At 37.2% G+C, this 24,018-nt stretch overlaps 1 protein-coding gene across 1 annotated transcript in view; it reads left to right on the top strand.

Moving 5' to 3' along the window:
* LOC146003074 (neuropeptide F receptor-like) overlaps positions 1–14,523 on the top strand; it is a 204,633-nt gene extending 190,110 nt beyond the window's left edge. The window contains exon 2 of the mRNA XM_083141245.1: positions 13,661–14,523. The gene's annotated coding sequence lies outside the window, so the exon portion shown is untranslated. The remainder of the gene's footprint in view (positions 1–13,660) is intronic.
* Positions 14,524–24,018: the final 9,495 nt, after the last annotated feature.

Consider the following 24,018-nt stretch of genomic DNA (forward strand, 5'->3'; position numbering starts at 1 on the left):
AACATGGAGAATACTACCTACATTCCTATACCCTGTCTCATGTATGTCTGGAGCAAGCTAACGAGATGAAGTCTGCGCAAGTAGCGACGCAAGAGAGTACTGCTGAGAAAGTGGATGGAGGCCAAGGAAATAGAGACGAAACGAGAAGAAGGCACAATGAACTGGAACGGGGGACTGAAGATAAGCAAAGAATGGAAGAAGGTGTTAGAAAGAGTGCAAAGGACAAGAGGGAAGGAGGAGAGAAGAAGGAAGAAGAATGAAGGAAAAAGAGCGTGAGATTAAAGAGTCCAACCACTTTCCGGATGAAAGGAAATGTTTAACTAAATCGCCTGTCAGGTGAATTTACAGTTTACAAGGAAAGGCCACCTTTTGTAATGTTCCAGAAGAAACAACTTTCTAATAATCTTGTGTCTGGAGGGGAGTGATTTTTGTACATATATATCTTCCTGTTTTGTACCTTTTTACATTTGTACTTGGTGCAGAGTCTGAAGAAGACCTTGCTAGAAGGCTGAAACGTTACGTTTAGTTTATGTTTTGAAATAAAATAAATTTCTGCCTTGGTCAGCATATTGAGTTTTTCAAAAAAAATTATGTTGTAAGTCCACTTTATGGATATATGGGCTAATCGGGACTGGACCTACAGTTTAAAGTGGGGTCTGAACCACTGTGCAATATTTGCCTCCAACAGGTATGGAACCATCCACCTCTTAGCACTACGCAATCGTGGAGGCACGAACATGGAAGAGAGACCGGGATTGCGTGGGAGAGGAAAGCGACCGCAGTTACCAGCCTTCGCAGCAGCGCGTACTGTGGCAGGGAATATCTGTAATCTGAATCCAAGACAAAATTTTTGACTCATATATACCAAAGGCCACTTAGAACTCTTTCTTATTAGGGAAGACTCCAAATAGGAATACCGATTGCATTTCGCTGTTCTTCATGCATTTCCCTAGTTTCGTAATGAAAGAAATCAAATTCCTCTCCATTTTGCACTGTCCTAGAAGAACAACAAGGGATCCTCAATGACGCTACCCTCGAGAAGGTTAATTGAATTCCGGATGCGTCCCTTGGCATGTCACCTGTAGCTCATTCCGCAGACAGCCGAGATTCAAGAGACAAACGAAAAGGGAGCAGCGAGGAATGCCTCGATAGACGGTGGAATGTGACGGCGGCATCTGCAAGGCCAGGAAGAGCAAGATTCAGTTACAGAGTGATGGAGGAAAATGAAGAAGCGTCACAGAATGGATCCTTTTCTTGAAAGAGTCAAAACAAGCGAAAGTAATTGTAGCATTCCTTCTGCTAATTTAACCAATTGTAATATAAATCACTTTACGGATCCTGTGTATTTATTCTTCTACTCACAGGCACCGACTTCGGTGGGGCAAAGTACTTTCTGCCTCCCTAAATTCACGTCGAGGATCCACCTATTTACATGTATAATGTATTGTTTATGCGAACCTTGTCCCCCCCCCAAATATTTAAGTTGACGTCTCTGGTTCTACTTCTCTATGTCGGCGGCTGAAGAGTGGTGCTGATCATATCACTTCCCCAAATGGACTCCGTAGAGACGATTGAATGTCAAAACTGAGGAGAGGGGCAAGGGCTGTTTACTTTATCTTTGCATTAAGAGGCTTTAGTGCGGGGGAAAATAGTGGAGAGGGGCAACTGCCCCACACGCCTCACCTAATCGCAGCCACTGAATGGAGTAGATTGTGACTGTGTGGTGCCCTACCACCCATTTCCAATATGACTTAACGGATTATTGAAACGGGCAAACAGAACGGAACTACTTCTTTATGTTAATGGGGACTAACGGTTTGTGTGATCCTATGTGTGTGTGTGTGTGTGTGTGTGTGTGATTCATGAGATCTTGAGTTTAATAGACCTTTTATAACTTTGTCGAAAGGTTTACTTTTCGATACAGATACAACTGTCAACGGCCAATACCTAAACAGTCTTATCATATATTATTTTAATAAAAGGACCTTGATGAGCAACTTTAAAAGGAATGCTTCATGTTCATTACGCTTTCAGATATTCCAGCATTTGTGTACGTACAGGATGGAGTAATCTTTTAATTCTAACACCACGTGTTATGTTCAGAAAGTTTACGTTGCGGCGGTTAGTGTGGTGTCCATTTATTTTTGCTGTGTAGTGTGGCTTCCCTACAGCGCAGCGAGTGGTTTCTGTTCGGAAGATGAAGGTTCGCCACAATCGGCAACATTTGAAGAAACACAGTGCAATGCCGCTGAAGCTAATCTATAAACGGAGGTAAAATTTCAATTAGTCTTTGTAAGAAAAGAACCGTGTTACAGTTAAGCTAATATGAGAGCTAATGATACTTGTTGCAACTTCCGTGGAGTAGCGGTGCTTCGATATGCGGTATAAGGTTCTATGTCGCATAGAGAAGAGTAACATTGGTTTCATCTTGAAATTGGAAATAAGATTAAAACTGAAGCCACCTATTTTGTAATACGAAATGAGAAGGAAGCCAGTTCATTCGATATCGAGAAGAAACCAAAAAATCAAGAGAGACGGAGACGTGTCGTAGAATACGAAATTGCTCTGCTTAAACTTTCTTTTATCCATGGCGGAAGAGCCTTGACCTATCTCCCGACTGCCAGTCTCCCGCCCACAATCCTACGTAGAGATGGTGTGAGCTTCAACAGGTAATGGAGTGACGTGGGGTCAGCACGTCGAACCCGTTACTGAAGATTTCCCAGACCGGGTTGCGCAACTCACTCGTGGCTCCACAATATCCTCACGATGGTGGGTTGCCACCGGTCCTCTACACAGCCGAAAACCCAGAGACTGAACCCAGGGGGAATCGAACCCATGCCGGGTCCCGGGTTCGATTCCTGGTGGAGGCACATAGTGGTTCGGGTCTCACTTTAAACTGTAGGTCCAGTCCCGATTAGCATTACTGTGCATAAAGTGGACTTAAAACAACAAATCAATCCAATCGAACCCATGCCGTCTCGCAGTCGGAGTCCAAAGCACAGCGCCTTAGACCGGACGGCCATGGAGAAGGACCTGCTTAAACTTTATGTTCTTAAATACCATGTAATGTGTCTATTTGGAATGCTTATCCATAAGAGTAGAGATTTATCATGACTGTTCGCCATAATCACCTGCCGAATTATTGCCCTGTTTCTTTGACCCTTCTGCATTAAATTTTATGAAAATCTCTGTTCCAAAATCACAGCAAAGGCCCCTTTTATCAATTAACTTAAATAATATCTCCACTTTTAGCATATTATATATACACACTACTTCCGGATATATCACACCTTCATTGATTGATTTGGTGTTAGAAGTACACTTTATGTACAGTAAGACTAATCGGGACTAGACATACAGTTTAAAGTGGGATCCCAACATCTATGTGCCTCCACCGGGTATCGACCCCGGGACCCCTTGACTACAGGACATCGACCCTACTACTGTACCACCGGGGAGGCCCATATCACACCTAAATTTGCATATTTTGTATGTTTATGAAATTTCCGCTAGTTAGCTCAAGTTTACCAGGGGGCAAGACGTGCCAGCCTCCCCATCTCTTCTTCTTAGATTTTTCAACTATGAACATTTTATAAAGAAATTAAAATAAAATAAACCATTGTTCCCTAAAGTGTTTTCGATGTTTCTGTATTTTTGTTTATAAAATCATAAAGGTTACGTACATAAGAGACAAAAAATACTTATTGTGAAATCATCAGTGCTGGGATATGTGTTCCGACATGAAACTCATACCAGTGTAATTACTACGTGGTGGTAGAATTAGAAGATGACTCCATCCTGTATGTACACAAATGCCGGAATATCTGAAAGCCTATTAGAGAGGCATGCTTTTCCGATGATTTTTGAATGATAAAATATGACTATGACACTCATGTAATCCTCTTTTTATTATTAAGTGTACATTTTGTAGTGATTATAACTGTACTACCTATATGAACAACAAAGGAAGCAATGATTCAATAACAAAAGATTTACTGAATTTTAGTGACATGATATATGTGAACTTCACCTATCAGGCAAGTAAGTTTATTGTTAGGAACCCGGAAGCAAGTGTTAAATATGTAGCCGGCTTGGTGGCCAATATTCAACTTTGAAATAGTTAAATAGTCGACTTTTGATTTTGCCACCAAGGTTGGTAAGTTTGATTCCTGGCTCTGGCGTGGGCATTCTTTATGAATGTCCCATCTTTATTGTCTTGGTTAGCAAAAAGTTGCAGAAAATCAGGGGTACCCACCGGGGGAGATTATGGTGTTGGCTGCGCATTCGAGATTTTTTGTGGGAATTTCTTCCCTTCAAATAATATAAAATTCAACATTTATATATTTTTCCAAAATATATGTGAAAATTTGCACCTTAAATGCAGCATATTTAATCCATTAGATGAAGAAAATAAAGTGTTTAAGGATATTATCTTATTTAGAGGGGAGAAGAATCCATCTCTTAAATATTAGGCTTTAATTTACAGATGGATTCTGGGGGGGGGTCTGAATTTAACGCTGGGGAAGTCGTTATTTATCTCTAGGTCTTAGGTTATGGCGGGTATTTTAGTTAGAGGAGGATTGAGCATTAAATTGAGGGGGTATCCAATTCTTGTGTATTACTATTGTCTTAGACTGTTGCAGAAATTCTGGTGTGGAGCATGAGAATTATTTCTTTGGAAGAGGTAATTGTACACTCTTCAATATCAACATTAAGTCTAAAATTGGCATGGAAATTTTTGTGGTTGGATTGAGTATTACATTTATACGGGGAGATAGGAAGCTCTTGAATAAGTGTTAAATCTCAGATAGTGAAGGGATTTCTGTAGTGGAGAGAGCAGGCCCGTACCCAGGATATTTTTGATGGATTTTTTTGCCCCCGTACTATGGCCTCTTAATGATTGTCTACCAAGAGAAAATAACTGTCCTTCCCCTCCCCCCTTCCTCAGTTTTGGCATCCAATCGCCGATAATGGTCAAAAGTATTCGAATAGTGCTGAGTTTTGAAAATTAAAAAATGTTTTCGGATTTGCTTTATTTTCTTATAGCAGGACCATTGAAGAGCCACGATAATTCTATGTTTAGAAAATAATATATTTATAAAGTAAATTATACACATTAGCAATTGTTATTACAATATAGAATTCTAAATGTGAGTTAACCCATAACTCTCTAAGGATAATAGCGGGCTTTGGTTGACACCCAAAATGAGAGAGAGAGAGAGAAAGAGAGACAATCTCACCTGGTAAACAGTAGCGTCGATTGGGTGCCAAAATTGTGGGGCAAGGACAATTTACTTTCTCCTAGTAGACAAGTTTGGGTTATTGTTTGAGGTCCACTTTTATACACAGATAGACTAATTGGAACTGGACCTAGAGTTTAAAGTGGGATTCAAATACACTATGTGTCCCCACCGGGTCTTGGTAGGTAAAGGCTTAGCATTAAGAGGCCATAATGCTGAAGCAAAGGGGCAAGGGTGGGGGGGGGAGCAACTTCTCCCCCCATGCCCCTTCCAATCGCCGCCACTTCTGGTAGACTTCTGGTAAACTAAAAGTACCCAATATCGTAGATTGCAGACTTCTGGAGACTGTCCCTACACAACAAACACATTACCGAAGGACAAAATTGAAATTTTTAAAATTTTGGAAAATCGCCGATGTTCTCTTAGTAGATTTTTATATGTTCATATTTTTAAAAAAATGCATTGCTCGAGGGGGGGTGCATGGCCCCCATTGCTCCTCGCTTGGGTACGGTCCTGGGAGAGAGAGTTCGAACATTAAATTTTGGAAACTTTATTTAGTGATATGGTATCCGCACTTTTTCGACCCCGAACGTTCCAAAATAGAAGCTGGAAAAGACTAAATATCTCAGGATCCTAAGAAAGTATTGACACTCAATTAAATTAATAATTTTGAAAGCTTAAAATGAAATGGATGTAAAACTTTTCTTCCTCGCTTCGCTTGCAGTACTGTGTTGCGAGAATGCCTGTTTTAGTCCATGAGCCAGGACCTCAAATTTAGCGATTGGTACCACTCGCGGGATGGGTTCTCATATGATTTTTTTTGCAAGGTGTGGATGCCTGGAACTGGAAAATGTGTGATAGCATCTCATAACTCTTTGCTTTTCATATAATATTATTGAATTAGTAACCATAGCCGAAAAATAATGCTTTATCATATTTTTTTATGTAAAGCATATAAATTGATCACAATATTTGAATAAATAAATTTAATTTCATCAGATTTATTAAATTCAATATTATTTTATAATAATTATAACTATTGAGTGTAATAATATTAATATAATCCTTATAAAAATAATAAAACTTTATTATATTGCTAATATACTGACATAGATTAAATGCATAAGTTTGCTTACAATTTTCAATAATAATAGAGGCTAAATCTTAAATATGCATGTGTGTTATAATTTAACATAAACATAATGTTATTATTTACATTCAAAATTATTATCTTCTGAATAGGTGTCATCACTCATTGATTATCACGTGTGGGTAGTCTGCACTTCTCAGTGCAACTGATGTTATTTAGACAGAAGACGCAGTTTGTAGTTTCTAATGAATTGGTTGGCTGATTGATTTGGTGTTACAAGTCCATTTTATGCACAGTAAGCCTAATTGGGCCTGGACCCACAGTTTAAAGTGGGATCCGAACCACTATGAGCCTCTAGCGGGTATCGAACCTTGGACCCCTTGATTACAAGGCGGTGACGCTACCACTGCACCATCGGGGAGATAGTTTGTAATGGAGTTGCAAGCTAGTAGATCTAACAGAGTTTAAGATGCTGGCTGCCATTCAATCCAATCCATTAGCAGCTTCTCTGCTCCATCGTGTTTTTTTCAATGTCCATATTTTCCCACTTGGTCTAGGTGTACGGGAATCATTCAGAATACATCTCTTGCCTATAGCGTGTTACTTATTTCACCCCCACCCCCCCACACACACACTTTACCTCCGCACTCGAGGTTCGGTGCATTTCTTACTAGGCTCTGATTTGTCTAGAGGTTATCTTTCTTTGTACGACAATGCACGTGGGTTGCTACAAGTCAACATAATTATATAATTAACTACAAGAGACAACGGATAACCTTTTGCGAAACCTTTTTGATCAGGGGGATAAATTACCTTGTCCAGCATCTGTGATATTAAAAACTGAAATTTTGGATATTTTCTATAGTTTAATTAATGTAAAATTTGAAGTATATACAAGTCGTATCCGAAAGTTATTTTCTCTAATTAGCGGGCCAAAACTCTACTTTTGATGTTGGAAATTTCTATTGTTTGTAACTGGATGCTTTACATTTCCTGAATTACATCGGGAGTACGCTTGTCACAAGGTAGACTCGCGTTACTCCAAGAAACGTCTTAACAGGTGCGAGGTCGCCCGACGTGTACTTTTGTCAACCTCCACGGTGACAAGGCACCAGCCTACCCGGCGCACCGTAATTACTTCAAAATAACATCCAGTACAATCTACATTTTTACCTGTAAACTGGACACCAAGGCACTGGCTTGCCCGGCAATCCACTCTCTTACAGCATCCGTTGTGGGGGATTTGTCCTCCGATCCGAGCTGACTGAACCAGAATAGCCTCTCCCTTCCACGTCTCAGTTCCAACAGCCGACTTCCCCCAATCTCATCTAGGAGTTTATATATGTTTGGTTGGCGTCTGCTGCTATGTTTTCCTTTCAAAATTTTTAATCTCTAACAGCTAAACTGCACGCCTTTTCCTTGAACCTTCGAAACACGAGGAAATAACAGAGATACATGGTTTTTATGCATGGAATATATACGAACCTAAAAATGCATAATAAATTGAGATATACTTATCCCATATACGTATTTTTATATACGTAATTACCTAATTAATTAACATATTAATAAATATTTCAATAAGGAAAAAAAAACACTGTTGCCCTGACACGGGAGCAGGGTAACAAGCGGATGCATGTTTCTTGCAAGTTGATAAATGTCTATCTCACCTTTCTTTGCACAGAATAGACGTCATGTCATTCACACAATGTACGGAAGGTTTTGGAGCATGCAGTAAGCACGAGAACTACAGTTCGCTATTACTATTTCATTGAGATCCCATTAATCTCCGAGGGTGCGAGAATATTTCCTACGTTTGTCTGTTGTCAGGAAGGATGCACTTCCTTTTCCTGCAAATGCATGTGGAGACTTATCATATCTCGACAAACATTTTTAATAAGAATTGAAGCTATTTTCTTAATGTCAAGAACCCAAATGGGTATTTTAGTACTATATTTCAGAAAGAATTTAACCATTATTCTTTCATGGAATCTCAGTACACACATTGTGTCATCTGAACCTCTCATTACCACTTCATAGCCCTTATTAGCAGCGGCAGTATTCACCAAAAAATTACTACCTCTTCTTCATGTTTACTGTTGAGATTGAGCACTTTGGGACTCCCTTCAGATGTGATGTTACATCATTTATCTCCACAGTTCACGAAGTGTTTTATTCAAACGTTTTACAAGATGCTCTACATTCGTTAACAAGAAATGCAATTAGAGTTGTTTCATTCATTACGTTACTTGGAAATTTCCTTCAATTTCTGACAATCTGGGAAGATGAGATGCTCTGTGACTGATGCCCGAGTTCTTCCCATGTGATTGTCCTTTCGGTGTTCTTTATAGACGTCTCATTGTACGTATCCAACAGACATCGATTCTTGGACTAGTATTTCCTTCTGGAAAGCAATGGACAAGGCAGATGGACCTCACCAAAGTTTGACTCCTCTTCTTTTACTCTCTGAATAATCGCCGTGGCTGAATTTCCACATATTTCCTCAGGGGGAATAACATTTTTCTGCAAGCCCATTTGAAGATTCCGATTTGGTTCTGTCACAATATTTCGACCAAATAGTGTCTTGTCTGATAATTGACCTGCCATAAATATCCACCGCCTTCTTCTTGGATCAAGAGAGGAACAGGAAGAACTAGACGAAAACCATTTACAGCCGATATTTATGCAACTGAAATAACATTCAGAGAACAGATACAGTAGAGTATATATAGGTAACAGAATGACCCTACAGTCGCTTGAACCAACGCTCACATGATGTGCTTCACTATAGAGCAATGTGTGTAGCCAGTGGCGTACGCAAGGGGGGTTACCGGGTTTAACCCCCCCCCTTGAGCTTTTGAAATATTATGGAAAATGCTGTAGAAAAAAAATAAAAATGGCTAATTTATCACAGTCAAAGATCTGCGACAGTAATAATAATAATAATAATTTGAATTATTATTCCCATGCAGCATCAAGAAAAACACAACATTCCAAACACAATCTAAGCGGCCGCAAAGTTCAATTTTGCAATTTTTTTTGCAAAAAGTCGCGCAGTGACTCTCGCGAGAATTGTGAAAATTCCTTGCTTCGTCGCAGTGTGCCGACGTTATTGCAAACGTTCTTCCCGATTTCACATCCCCTTGTGAACTCTCAAGTGATGCTGAGTCTACATCCACATCATTAAATAATGTTGAAGAAGTGCTTTGTGAATCATCTAGAAGTGATAAATGTGTTGGAATGTCTATAAACTTACTTCTCAACGAAAACATAGACTCAGTGGAATTTAGCAACATGTATTCTCTCGCTTCATCATCATCCTGGGCGAGTTCCATAGATAAAGGTAATGTAAATTCCCCCGTGCATATAGCACCGTGCCATGAAGGCACACGTAGTGGTGTGGTGGGCCCCAAAGATTCTCGATCTATTTTGCAGGTGATGTGATCAGCACCATGCTCCGGCAGCCTTCATCCCCCAGGGTTGCTCTCAGGTACCCATTGCTATGAGGCTGGGTGCGGAGACAAGGCTGGATAAATTCCAACCAATTCCGGGAATCGAACCCGGATATCCCACGAAGTTGTCAGACTAGACCAGCGCGGCTCCTTCAATGAGTTTCATATTTCGATTATTTCAATAAATTTAATATATTTGCTTGTTTTTATGGATTTTCTTCACACTTAAAATGTCTCACTTATCATATACAAATAACCGTTGACTAGACAATTATTTTGTAACAAAGAAACAAAAGAAATGTAATTTTGTTCTATTTCTTTCATAAATAGCAACTGCATTAATAGTAATTATTAGTAGTAATTAAACTAATTAATAAATTATAAGAATTATTAATTTATTATTATTATTATTATTATTATTATTATTATTATTAAAGTATAATAAAACAATGGTAATGTGAATTTGTAGAAAGTTTTCGAAATAACACCCCCCTTGATGAAATCCTGCGTACGCTACTGTGTGTAGCAATAGAACAGTTCAGAAACGGACATGGTCACAGCAGAAACTCACCCCTAGCATGGTGGGTGATCTCTAACTCGATGAGGTGATCGATGAGAGCTTGGAGGATTCCTCGCCACACGTTACTTTCAGCAATTTCAGCCCTGGAAGAGTTGAGGGATGTGTCTTCCTACCTAGAATGCGTCTGTCAAGTTCATCCCAGACATTCTCAATGGGATTTAACTCCAGTAATCACGGTGGCCACTCCATAGTCAGTATTCCCTCGCCCTCTGGCACGTTGTGCACTAACAGAACTCTGTGAGGACGAGCATTATCGCGGATGAAAATGAAACGATCACCTATTGCATCTGCGCACGGCATGGCAAGAGGTCTGAGGTTCTCATCTCCATATCTAATGGCCGTCAAACTTCCATTTTGGATGACGTGGAGGTTCGTACGTCCCACAATTTTGATTCCAACCCACAAAATTATTCAACCACCTCCATTTTAGAATGTTTCTTGACCAAAAACCGGGTTATAGCGTGTTCCACATTCCCTCCAGATTAGGCACGTCTATTGTAAGGCTGAATCGCGACTCATCGGAGAACACCGCTCAGCCGCATTCGTTGTGGCCCCAATTGCGATGTTCCTCAGCTAAGTTTCTACGGACTGAAAGCTGTACGGTGAAGAAACACACACCATGAGTCTATATGCAGAGAGGCTATCTTTAAGAAGGCGATTGAAGACAGTTTGAGATGACATCTGCGCCCTATTGTTGTGAGAATGGCATGTTTTGTTGCATTCTGTGGTCTGTTCCAATCGGTTGTTAACAAGAGGTACCTGTTGTCTCTTGCTGTTGTTGCTCGCGGACGGCCTTGACCTTGCCTTCGTTGCACATTTCCCGTTGTTTGGAACCGAATATACAGGCGAGAAATGGTATTTTGAGACACTCCAAAGGCTACAGATACCTCTCGCTGTCTGTATACCTTCCATCCTTCTTATGGCTCTCCACGCCATTGATTCAGGTAAATCGCACATTAGAGGCATTGTACCACTTGCCCACGTTCCTCAATGAACTCTTACACTTTTCTTGGGCTGCTACTGTCACACTCACAGCTGCACACTTCAGTTGTTAATTCAGATATATTGGCATTAATGATGGGCAAATAGCCAATTGAATCCAGTAATGGTGTTAAATACCATCCAACTTGTCAATTAAATTATTAAAATATTCACATATTTTAATTAGTGATATTATTATAATCGTAATTATCATCATCATTATTATAATTTAGATCAGAATTTCTGTAATTGTCATTTCTAATAGTAAATGTCAAAATATTAAAAATTATCAAAGCTTTCCATTTACATCAAGGTTATCTGGGGAGTGGAGTGATAACACACAGAAGGCAAAGAAGACATGCTATCACATATTTTCCATCTCCAGGCATCCCAACCTTACCAAAAAATCATATTAGAACCCGTTCCCCCGAGTGGTACCGACAACTTACCTGGCTCAAGGCCTATTTGGCGTTTTGCTGAGGTCAAGGTGAAGTTTCATACTGTAGCTGCATTACAAGAAATAAGCGAAGGATATGATTTGGGGCGGACGCATGATATGATTTGGGGCAAACGCATGACATATTTTTGTGGGGGGATGCGCCATTGACCTTGGAGGAGATGGGCACCCCTGCAGAAAATAGCCGCAAATAACAAAAGCATGACACTAACGTTATGTCAGAATCGAAGATAAGTTTAAATTATCTGGTACTAAAATAAGGAAGCAAATATGCATTACAATGCTTCGCAGTGTGAAAATGCGATAAGGTAACTTATATCTAGCACACTGGCCCCTTATTTCATATCCCGGTGAAAGCTCCAATCGTTACGCACGGCACGTTCGGTTTTTCAAACATAAATTTGCCAGCTTAATCATTGTTGCGGGACACGTTTTCCCAAGCCGTGAACTGTAGTCCCTCGCATGGCATAAACTTGCCCAGATTGTTTTCAAATGTAAATTACATTGTTCGCGTTTCGGCTAATGAAAGCGGCGATCCAAAATATACGTTTTCATAATTTATCGTAGATATTATCTTTATTTACCAAAATACAAAGTGGGATTCCACACTTAAGGAGAAAAAAACCTCATTTATGATTTTTGTTTGTATTACTGCAGTAACACATTTCATTAATAATCTAACCTTAACTTATGAAAAATTAAAATAAGGCAGGTAACATAATAACAGTCAAATTGGTTTGTATTCAATAAAAATAATCGAAACATATTCCAAATGTGCCAAGTAGCCATTCAATTGAATTCTGTTTTATGTATTTCTTTATGTAATGGATTTGTGCTGTTGAAAAACAGCATGCAAGCCTACTACAGCACTTAAGTGTATGGCATAAGGACAACAGAGATATTAAATATTATACACACCAAGAAATACTTTATAGATAAATCTATACAATAAAATACAATAAAATCAAATTTTAGATTAGTACCCACCAAGATGGTAAATTAAATATGTGAACTCTTTTCCTCTCATAATATGTAAGGATTGTATTGTAATAGAATGAATATAAAATATCTATGTTTATGCAATGCGACGCAATAGATATAGCTGAGGAATTAGTAATAATTGACAAATTTTGAACCAGCATTGTATTTTGATTTGATTTGATTTGTTGTATTTTACTTCGTCTTTTGTGCCACTTTTGGCTAATTTGCGAAGATGCGGATGAGTGATGATATGATGAAATTGATGAATGGACACTCACAAATATCCACGCCCAGGCCGGATAACCACTAACCGAGTGGAGTGCTAACCTGCATTGTAATCTAGAATAGTAATTAGATATGCATTTCTTAGTTTACAATTAAAGTTTTTGCCATTAGTGTTTCATGTTTCTAGCAGGCTCTCGATAGTTGATTGATTGATTGATTGAATTGTTGTTTTAAGTCCACTTTATGCACAGTAAGGCTAATCGGGACTGGACCTACAGTTTAAAGTGGGATCCGAATCACTTGTGGCTCTCGATAGTTATTTTGGTATGTTCTTATTGATGTTACTATACCAAATTGTAGCCTGTTATGAATTTTAGTTCCCTTATTTCATGGAAATTTTTCAATGCAGCGGACTTAGCGTACGTGTGATCGCCGGGGACTTTTGGTATGTTGTTATTAATGCTATAAAGACGCTACATACCAAATTTCAGCTTGTTATGAATTAGTTTCTTTATTTTTCCTATTTTGACTGCACTAAATCACTGTTAATTTATTTGGGTATGCCTAACTTGTCCATTACTTTATTTGTCATGAACTTTTATTCAATAAAATATTTTAGAAACCTAATGTTGATTTTTTCTCTCTATTTTTCAGGTAGACCTATTCCAGATGATAGGAAAATGCCTGCTGTCCTTGAATTGAAGATGCCTTCAAACAACAAATTATATTTTCTAAAACTATGTTCAGTGCACATGTGAAGAATCCATTTCTGTGGTTAACTTATATAAGATTAAAGTATTGGAACAATGAACAAACTCAAGTGTACAGCACATCTATCCTCGCAAATATACTTAATCTGTACCTTGATGGTCAATTGTGAAAGTGGTCTTAAAATATATTCTTAAGGTTTTTGTTGTCCATTATTTAATGTTTGTTTGGATCAGTGTACAACGTCAGTTTGTGTCTTCCTTCATAACATTGTTTTGTAAAACCATTTCGGAAACTGAGCCCCTATTGTTTTCTTAAACATAATACTTTTACGAAGTGGTTTAGATGAGTTGCAACATAGGTCTATTATCGTTAATCAAGTATCTTTCATAACAAATAGTAACACTGTTGTGGGAATGGTGTTTGGTCTGCATGGAAATCATGAAACTATTGAGCTTTTTCTTCGCATTAATTTGAACGTAATTCTGAGTATGCTATATGTAGTGAACTGTGTTAGAATTTAAACTAATTTGTGTATAGTACATTCAGAATCACAAGTGTATATTTTTCAAAACAGTGTTTCTACTTTTATTCTGTCCTGCCAGTGTTAATGTTATTGTATTCATGTGCTGTTGTGTTGAATGTTTGTAAAACGTTCCTTTGTTGCAACATTACCAAGACGATATGAAGGAAGCCACAAAACTCAGGTTTTACGTTATTTAGTCATTCATCATCACTGTTCGAATATACGCTTATTGTTACTGAAAAGAATGCCATTCATCACAAATCATCATCATCCATAACTTGTGACTGTAATTTGTCTTTGGTCCGAAGTTTATATAGTTCTTATCATTTAATATGTTATATATAAATCATTACTAGCATAATATTAAACTTATGTTAATCTAAATATATTTTAATATGAAAGCAGGAAGTGAAATTTAAAAATCATATACTAAATTAATTTGAAAAGTGGATATCGGAGAGAAAATGTGAGTGAATGCTGCACAATCTAAGCATGATATAAGATTTGAAGTGATAAATTCATTGTTTTATATTGTTTCCAACTGACATAGTTTGTGAACAGTTGAGAAATAGGTATTGATTATGTACAATCTTGATAATTAAGATTTTTTCACAAGATTTTAAGCAAATGGCGAAGTGCTTTATTATAATTAGATTTTTTAATTATACGTTTCTTGAAAGACTGGTGAATATTTGTTTCAGACTTAATTTAATGGAAGAATTCCTGAAGCCCAACCCATAGTGCGCCATTAATATATGCCTAGTATTAAGTGATCATACCATTTCTTATATATATATATATATTGTGCAAACGTACATTACTGGAATAGTTTTCTGAAATTTAAATAAATCTTTTTCGGAGTTCAAACTTGAATCTTTTACGAACCCTGAGTCATACATAGTAAACGGCGTGGAAGCAATCTTAAGTGTAAAGATCATTGATGTAAGTCTGTAGAAAATGAATACTAGTAAATCTCGATAAAACACTTCTTTCGCGAAAGTACATATCACTTGGTTAGTGAAACATTTCTAGTAAGTTACACAAAATAGAATACAGTTGGAATTTACTTTTTATTACAATTTATCGTATATGTTTGTAATATATTCATGATAATGACAATTATAGTTTTTATGACATAAAGGAACAAGGAATGATAAGGAATATGTGTTCATGTACAAAATATACTACGGAGAAATTTATATGTAGGCTACTGTTCGTACTCATAATATACAAGCATAATTCATTATATGAAATAATTGCATTAGTTGAATATAATTACTTCAAAGCTTTGTAGAATCATAATGTAGAATAACTCTAGCTATATATACGATCTTCCCTCCCGTTCCATCTCCCTCCTTATCACCATTTTTCTAAACAATTATTTTGCTATGAATACGAAATATCAATGAGGTATATTAGTGGTGACGTCACAGCAGACGACAAACCAGGATTTGAGTCTAGCAAAGGGCAAACATGTTTTTCTCGTATCGAAATCAATGGGATTTTCCATCGGAAGGGATATCTTTAATAATTGTGACAGCAGTTATGAAACAAAATTATGATGCGTATCGTACATCAATGTCAAGATGTGATTTCGGAGAATACTTCTATATATCACACATACCTTACAAAGAATAAGGTAAAGAATAACCAGAGTAAGAAAATCATGAATTTTTATACAAAAGTTGGACATTCCATATCCGAGCACAACCGAAGCCGGCGCGAAGCTCACCCTATCTCAAGTCGGTCATGCTGCCGCTATGGATGATGGAAAACCAGCAGCCTCAGGCGATTGATGCGAAGGCGCCCATTGGCTGCGATTCCGCGTCGACTTCCGCTTGGAGCATTCGCTTTATTCAATTTCCTACTCGATTTATTCTTTACATTCTCATCTTATATGTTATATATAGACGTATTCTCCGAAATCTCATCTTTACATTGATGTACGATGCACATCACAATTTTGATTCTTAACTGCTGTCACGATTCTTAAAGTTACCCTTTGCAATGGGAAACTCAATGAATTTGGATAGGGAAAAAACACGTTTCTATTTGTTTAGACTCAACTCCAGCTTGTTGTCTGCTGTCACGTCACACTAATATGGTCCATTGAATATATTAATACAGAGCGTATACGATGAAACTCCGAAATTTTGAAGTTATGGAGTAGTATAAAAGTATATAGGACTGGGACCACTTATAAGTGTAGAAAAGAAGAGGCTATTTGATTGAACAACCCGATTTGCCTACACTTAAAACAATGGCAAGAGGGGCTTATACTCTAATTCTTCAGGTGTGATATGCTCTGAATTTTTAAGAATTTTGAATTCTAGTGTAGAAAAGATGAAGCCCCTCAGACAGATTTGCCTACACTTAAAACTATGCCAAGTTCCCATATCATCTTATTGTTTATAGTGTGTTTTTCTGTCAAAATCCCAGGAGATCCAGTAGAGTGTGGTGCATAGCCCCATGGTTTTTATTGCCTTGTAATCAGGAGGCTCGGGTTTGAGTCCTGATAAAATGTGAAGCCTCCCCTGATGGCAAAATGTTAATATTGTTGCCTTGTAAACAAGAGGCTCGGGTTTGAGTCCTGATAAAATGTGTAAGATTGAAATACATGTGGCAAAATAATATGTCCACACGTGAGATTTTGAGAATAATTATTGCTAGTTGATATACAACTGATAGCTCCCAGATCTGAAACCTGGTAAAAAGTGTTATACAACAGCATAAAAGAGCAAAATTATTTTATATTGGGGATCACCAGAGCCTCGTTACTGCTGTTATAATTGTTTTAACATATTGTCCATAGTTCTGTTTTTTTTGGACCAGGAAATTTTATATAAATAAACAACAAAAATGCCAAATCAAAAATATTGCAATCAGTGTAATAAAAATATATCTAGTTCTCATTGGTCTAGGCACCGGCATATTTGTGACTCTAAGAAATGCAGAAAGGCCACAAAAATGTGTCCAAGATGCCATAAAATATTAAGCAAGGCATATTACAAATGGCATAAGTGTAATTCTTATGTACAGTCATCAACATTGCCCTCACAACCATCTACATCTGGTCTGAAAAGAAAGCATGAAGCACCTCTTAATGCTGGACCGGCAAAGCAGCCACGCTATGCACCACCTATCCATAGCAGTTTTAATGGCCAATTAAGAGATCACTGTTTTGTATCAGAGCCAAGATGTGGTATTAAGAATTTTTTGAACAGTGTAAATCCTGATGTGCAGGCAATTCTAAATGCACAAAATGGCTCTTATAAGCTGTCCCTCAAATTGTTTACACAATATAAGAAACCAAACGGCACAAAATTTACACAGCCCCACATAACAGAAACTGTACCTGTATATTCAAATGCAAATTTAGACAAAATAATAAGCAGTTTGATAGATCAATTAAATATTAAACACTCTGAATTTGCTGGAAAAGAGTCTGGATGGAGCCTATGCGGATCTCCACACAAGTTATATATTAATATTTCTGAATTCAGCCCATTACAAGGATCTACATATCTGCCATTACCTGCTAATATTAAAAACAAAATAGCCGTGGTTAATATAAAAAATAATGATGAGAAATGCTTTTTGTGGTGTATTTTATCTGCTTTGTATCCAGTTTCAAGGCATCCTGAGAGAATAAGTTATTATAAACAACATGAACATGATTTTGATGAAGCAATGGAGGGTTTAGAATATCCAATGTCTGTTCAGAATATTGATAAATTTGAAAAAAAGGCCAGGGATATTAATGGTAAACAATTATCTATTAATGTATTTATTTGTTCCACTGGCCGTGGCAATTGCTTGATAGCACCTCTCAGAATCAGTACATTTGATGATGATTCTGCTGTTCCCATTGATCTGCTCTTAATTGAAGGAGATGGCACATATCATTACACTCTTATACATAATGTTCAAGCTTTAGTCAGAACACAACTAGACAAATCCAATACAATAATCAAGTTGTGCAGAAGATGTTTAACTGTATTTGATGGTAAAAAAATAATAAAAGGGGTTTGTAAAGTGAATGCAGAAATTGCCAAAAACAAGTTAATTGAACATTTAAAATACTGTGGCAACTATAAACCTGTTCATATGGTGATGCCAATGCCAAGTGAAAATGCCAAATTCAAAAAATTTGAAGCCTTGTTGGAACACCCAGCATATATAGTCTGTGATTTTGAATCAAATCTCAAACCTCTTACATTCTGTAGCCCAGATCCTGAAGAATCTTCAATTACACCATACCAGCTACATGAACCTTCCAGTTTTTGTTATATAGTTATACGGGATGGTGTAGCTAGTGAACCACGTTTATACACAGGACCAGATGCCATCAAAAAATTTGCACATAAAATAGAAAATAAGTGCCGTGACATAGCATCTAATGTCTTATTAAAATCAAAACTCATGTTGCCTTTAACAGAGAAACAGATTGAAGATTTCAACAATGCAGAAAAATGCCCGGTATGTGATTCTGAATTTTCAGGTACAAATATCAAGGCGAAACACCATTCTCATACAGATGGTAAATTCTTAATGGTCCTGTGTAATAGCTGTAATATTAAGATCCAGAGACCAAAATTTGTCCCCATATTTTGCCATGGTGCATCCAATTATGATTTCCATCATTTGATCAGGTACGAGGGGTTTGACAAGCAGAATTTAAATATTTTAGCTGAAAATGATGAGAAATATATTGCTATTAGCAAAATAATTAAAGTTGATGGTGTTCCTATTCACTTAAGATTTCTTGATTCCTACAGAATTTTATCTGCTAGCCTGGCTACACTGGCCACTCAATTATCTGATGATCAATTCAAAATCACATGTGCCATGTTTCCAAATCAGGACCTGAAATTAATTAGGCGGAAGGGTGTATATCCATATGACTATGTTACAGATTTTTCTAAATTTGATGAGTGTGCTCTGCCACCACAACAAGCATTTTACAGCAAAATCAGAGGATCTGGAATCACTGATGATGATTATCACCATGCCCAGTTGATGTGGAACAATTTAAAATGCCAGAAATTTGGTGATTATCACAAGGCATATTTAAAACTTGATGTTACTCTCTTGGCTGATATACTTCAGGCATTCAGAAAATCTTCCATGCAAAATTATAAGCTGGATCCAATGTATTTTTACAGTGCTCCGGGCCTAGCATGGTCTTCAATGTTTTTGAACACTAAAATGCAATTGGATCTGATCCAGGATCAGGACATGTATCTGTTTATGGAGCAATGTATAAGAGGGGGCATGGTGCAATGTTCTCAGAGATATGCCAGAGCAAATAACAAATATATTCCTGATTATGATCCAGCATTGCCATCAAATTATATACTGTATGTGGATGCAAACAGCCTGTATGGTTATGCCATGATGGATAAACTGCCATATGCAGGGCTTGAATGGGTCGAAGATTTTAATATTGAGAATCTTAAGGATTTTGATGACAGTGACTATGGCCTCTTCTTTGAGGTTGATCTGACAATTCCTGATGATTTACACAACAAATTTTCTGATCTGCCCCCAATTCCTGAGGTTAAGTGCTCACCTGGCTCTAAACGGAAGAAATTGATGATGACACTGGAGCCAAAACAGGATTATGTCATATATTACAAAAACCTCCAGTTCCTGATGAATCATGGTGTTCAAGTGACCAAAATTGGCAAAGTTTTGAGGTTCAGGCACTCAAGATGGTTGAAGCCATATATTGATACAAACACAGAGCTTCGAACATCTGCAATGAGCCAATTTGATAAGGCCTTGTTTAAATTGATGGTCAATTCTGCATATGGCAAAACTATTGAAAATGTCAGAAAACATACTGATGTTAAAATAATTACTGACCCCAGCCAGAGCAAAAAATTGATTGCAAAGCCTAATTTCAATTATAGAAGAATTTATGATGAAAATATGGCACTTTTTAATATGAAAAAACAAAGATTAAGTTTGATAAGCCTATTTATGTAGGGGCTGTGATATTGGAATTGGCCAAATTACACATGTTAAAATTGTATTATGATGTGTTGAAGCCTTTTTATAAAAAATCGTGTAAAATTGATGTACATGGACACGGATAGTTTTGTTCTTGATATTCAAACAGAAGATGTTTATCAAGATATGTCACAGCCTGAATTGCTTGAATATTTTGATAGCAGTGAACATACAAGAATTCAACCCCACAACAAAAAGGTGCCTGGCAAGTTAAAAGATGAGACACTTGGTGATGTTATTGTGGCATTTGCTGGGTTAAGGGCCAAGATGTACAGCTTTGAAACATGTAGCGGTGTTGTTGCCAAAAATGCCAAGGGCATTGGCAGAGTAACTGTAGACCAAGAGCTTGAATTTGAAGATTACAAAAATTGTCTCAAATCATGTAGCACAATCAGAACATCAGAAAATAGAATTCAGAGTGTGGATCACTTATTGACTACAAATATTGTAAGAAAAGTGGCTCTGGACCCACATGATGATAAGAGATGCATTTTGTCATGTGGAATACATACTTTACCATGGGGTCATTGTGATTTGAAAAATGGCAATCAATGCCCAATTACAAAGCATGATTTGAAATAAATAAACATGCCTATGAACTTATTTGGGTTCAAAAACAGGCTATTATGGACCTGCCGACACCACAACCCTCTTCTGATATAATATCTAAACTACGTGCTTTGTTAATTATTCATCTGAACAGCATACTTACAGATGTTGATGATGAAACAGGTAAAACATTGTACATATTTAACAATAATTTAAATCATTACCAATTACCTGTAGGTGGGCAATTACAATTTATTACAACTCCTGAGGGTAATGTCAAAATTTCAGTAGGGAGAAATATTTATAGAATTAAGCACTCAAACATGGTTTCTGGCACTGTATATACTGTTTCTGCTGGTGACTGCTTATATATTGAGGTCCCTGGATCCTATGACAAGCTTATACCCTTTTTTATAGAATTAAGAATTAGATATTTAATAATAAATAACCACTAAAACAAAATGCCCAATGATATATTTGGCCATACAAGACATGAAGATCACAGTGATGAGATTCTGATGCTTGATGTCAGAGTCAAAAAATTAAGAAGTGATTTACAAGCTTTACAAACCACACTTAATGCCAGTCTTCAATTAGAAATTACAAATTTACAATCACAATGCATGGACCCTCTTCTTAAAATTGATTCTGAACTCAAATTGCTGCTTCAGAAATATACTGATTTGGCCACATTGGATAATTTTCAAAGTTTAGAAGAAGCTGTAGCAGCTCTTCAAGCCAAATTTAAGACCCATGCTACCAACTCTGAGCAATTGAAACAACAATTGGAAGAGCAAATAAATAATGTCCAGGCACAGCTCCAAACAATTGTCAAAAGCATAAAATCACAAGAAGATTTTGATCTAGTGATTTCCACTCTAAAAGAACAGATTCAGTCACTCCAGATACCTAATCTGGACCCCTTGAACAATGCCATAGCCGAGGTTAAAGAAAAAATTGAGACACTTGAAAATTTTATGAACAACTTGCCATCTTCTGATGCTTTGAGTGCAATAACTCGCAGTGTAGCCAATATTAAGCTGCAACTTGAAACATATGAAGATTTTGGAAAAATTCAAAGTACCATAACCCATCTTGAAGGTACAATAGCAGCAGTGCAAAGTGATTTGGCAAATGTACAAGAAACTCTAGAATCCCGCCTGCCCGGTATTGTAGACACACTCATCAGTGTCCAGCAACAGATCACAAAGCTTGAAAACCTTAACACTGAATCTGAACTATCTCATTTTCATCACTTGATTGATGATATCCAAACAAAGCTTGAAATTTTACAACAATCAACACCCACTCAGGCAGATATAGCCCTGCTCCAAAATGCTATGCAAAGTGTGGCTGATGCTTCTGAATTAAACAATGTAAAATTGGCACTTGAATCTTTGCAAAATACAGTATCAAATCTGCCTACATCACAGGAACTTAAAAATATTAAGAGAGCTGTGAATCGCATATTGAAATCAGAAGATATCAAGAATATCCAGGCAGAGATCAAACATCTTACTCAGACAGTAACCACTCTACCAACCAATCAACATATTAATGAACTGCATGCCCTGTTTGAGGATATCAGAAGACAGGTCCATGATCTTAATGCTCAAAATTCAAAATTGGCAGTTGTTGAAAATTTACAGCAAATTGTAGCTAATATCAAGCAACAGCTAGGAACCATGGAATCCAATCAAGCAAATGCTTTGTCTGTTTTTGCCACCAAGCTTCAAGAAATTGTGCAACAATACAAGAAACTTGTTGTGGACATAAAAATCAAGCCAGGCCATGATGATGTTGTTAGAACCATCAATGAGCACCTTGAATCTGTAACAAGTAGATTGCTTACAGCAGAAAAAGAAATAACAGGCATAATCGAAAATCCTAAACATACAGTAATTCTTGAATTGTACAGCATCCCCAACAAAGAATATGATTCACCATTTACACCAGGTGGCAAAATATATATGCTGTCCCCTGCACAATTTTATTACCAGTTTTTTGTTGGGGGCAAACTTAGACCAATCAAGATCAAATATTGGCTTCAACCACAGGCACACCACTACCCCACCTTATCAATAACAAATGCTGAGAACAAACCAAAAATCACCAGTGTAGAATTAGAGGATTTTACAGATCCCAATACATTAGAAACAGCATATGTTGAAGATGATGGCTCTCTGGAATTTAAAATACAAATAGGGGACAAATTATATTTAGAAAATCCTGTAGTATCAGCTGCTGAACACCCTATAGTTGCAATATTCTTGTTTACATATTATGTCTAGACAAATTATTGTTGATGAATTACACAGACAAGCCAGACATAATTTTAAGAGACTGCCAGTAGTTACAAAAGGCATAGATGATTTATGGCAGAGCGACTTGATTGAAATGGCAAGTGGACAGCTGAAAAACTTAGACAAAATCAACAAGGGCTACAAGTATCTACTCACTGTAATAGATACATTTTCAAAATTTGCCTGGGCAGTGCCACTCAAATCCAAGACTGGAAAATGTGTTACAGAAGCCATCAGTACAATCATCAATCAGAGTGGAAGATCACCGCGCTATTTGCAAACAGATAATGGCAAAGAATTTTATAATTCAGTGTTTCAACAATTTATTAAAAGCCAGGCAATACAACATTATTCGAGTTACAGTGATCTCAAGGCCTCAATTGTAGAGAGATTCAACAAAACCCTATAAAATCTTATGTATAAACAATTTACACTTCAAGGTAATTATAAATGGATTAATATTCTTCCAGAACTTCTACAAAAATATAACAACTCTGTCCATTCCACAATCAACATGAAACCCTCTGAAGTAACTTCATCTGATGAGCAAAAATTGATCAGCACTGTTTATTATCCTAGATACCAGCCAACAGCAAAAAAAGCCAAATACAGGGTGGGTGATCAAGTAAGAATCAGCAAATATAAGCACTTATTCAAAAGAGGCTTTACAAGAAACTGGAGCACTGAATTATTTACAGTGGTTCAAGTTAAACCTGGGACCCTTAACACATATATAATAAAAGACCACCGAGGAGAAATTCTCAAAGGCAGGTTCTATGAAGAGGAGCTCAGCAAAACTAAACAGCCTGACACATATCTCATAGAAAAAATCATCCGCAGAAAAGGCAACAAGTTACTTGTAAAAATGGCTAGGACTCCCAGAACACAGCTGGATCGATGCAAACAAAGTG

This window comes from Lepisma saccharinum, chromosome 19 (assembly GCF_977018435.1).
Source record: "Lepisma saccharinum chromosome 19, izLepSacc3.1, whole genome shotgun sequence".
NCBI lineage: Eukaryota > Metazoa > Arthropoda > Insecta > Zygentoma > Lepismatidae > Lepisma > Lepisma saccharinum.